This window comes from Rhea americana, unplaced genomic scaffold (genome assembly GCF_003343005.1).
Source record: "Rhea americana isolate MKP2758 unplaced genomic scaffold, rheAme1 scaffold_245, whole genome shotgun sequence".
In the NCBI taxonomy this organism is placed as follows: domain Eukaryota; kingdom Metazoa; phylum Chordata; class Aves; order Rheiformes; family Rheidae; genus Rhea; species Rhea americana.
Window position 1 is genome coordinate 219,624 of NW_028186363.1, and position 1,571 is coordinate 221,194.

At 38.1% G+C, this 1,571-nt stretch overlaps 1 protein-coding gene across 1 annotated transcript in view; it reads right to left on the reverse strand.

The window, feature by feature from the left end:
- Positions 1-1,571, reverse strand: part of MEIS2 (Meis homeobox 2) — a 170,564-nt gene that overhangs the window by 58,021 nt on the left and 110,972 nt on the right. The window lies entirely within an intron of this gene.

Sequence of the window (1,571 nt, forward strand, 5' to 3'; positions counted from 1 at the left end):
TCCACTGTTTAAAAAGATATGAAAAACTAGTTTAATAAATCACTACTTTTTTATCTGCTGTCTTTTATTAATTCTACTGGCCATTTCCTCTTTTATCTGTTGCAAAAGCCTTACCAGACTGCAGCAATGATGCTTATAACTTTCTTTGTACTTCAAAGTCAGCACACATTTTTAGCTTTCTTCTGTTTATTTTGCTTCAGATATTCAAGCTGGACCAGCCTTTCTTTTATTAGTCTGCACCTTTTCAATTTTTATTACACTCAGCGGCTCTACTCACAGTGGTTTCTTTGTCTTTCCATCAATTTAGATGTAAAAAGGATAATTTAGGAAGGTGGGAGGATATGGAGTGGGAAGTGAGGATGAGGAAAGCTTCTTCAAAAAGTTTTCCCCATTTTTTAGCTTGTCATGCAGCCTTATGTAGAAGCAGCCTCCTTTGGCCACGGCAGGCTAGGCTTACTTTCTCCACAACACACTATGGATTCCATTCAACAAAACAATAAAGCTCTTGCTTAATTTTAAATGCATGCATAAATTTTATTATCTTCAGTAATCACAAGTTAAAGATAAGCATAAACTGAAGTGCTTTGCCAAGTAAGAATGAACTTACAATTGTTCTTGATTTGCTTCATTGAATCTTGGCTTAAAGGTTGGCCATACCAGTCTTCCACACCGCTGGAAAGCGTTCAAGACTTTTGGTACTGTGTATTATCTCTCCCTGTCATCTAGTGTGATGCCTCCATGCTCATTTCTTGTTCACTGTGGAAAAGACTAAGGTTCTGACTTTAAGTCCGATCCCTGTGTGTGACTGTCACTAAATCTTAGCTCAACGCAGTTGAACTGCAGCTCTTTCAACAGCTGATCATATGTGAATATTCTCAAAAGCAATGTAAGCTTCTGCTTTGAACCGCTTTAATTATTTATTTTTAAGTYATGTGTTTATTTTTAGAACAAAGGTGCTGGGCTATTCAAAGTGTAATGTAGAAGCCTTTGTACACTTTTAGCCTCTATTTTCTAGAAGAGTGTAAAATAACAAGGCTACAGGCTGTAACAAGGCTATATTCACTGAATTGCTACTGAGTAACACTTCCTTGGTATTAAATCCTAAACTACAGTTAAAAAAGATAAGGTTTCAAAGTCCTGGGGAGATTTCCAGCCCCTTGAGACACTGGAGTAAGGACATGAAGGCCTGGGGCTTCCAGTCATTCATACAGAAGCGGAGCTAAGTCAGTGCTGGATGTTAATGGAAATCCTGCCTAGAGTAACCAGTAGCGTTTTGTGTGCTGTTTCTACTACCTTCACAAGTCGCTCTGATGACCACGGCAGACCGTATTTGCTTGGTTATTTCTGTGTCATCCCATGGAGTTCAGTGCTACACAGCATTCACTAATACATCGAAGAAAAAATAAAAAGCAGCCTGGGTACCCATTATTCATAAGCGCTGCACTTGAAAAAGCACATGAGATTTTTTTTAATGTTGTGATTGCAATCTGGTGTTTATTTTTTACACCATGTGATGACATGTTGCCTGAAATTTYAAGAAGATGCAATGCTAAACTGATGAGCACAAAGGT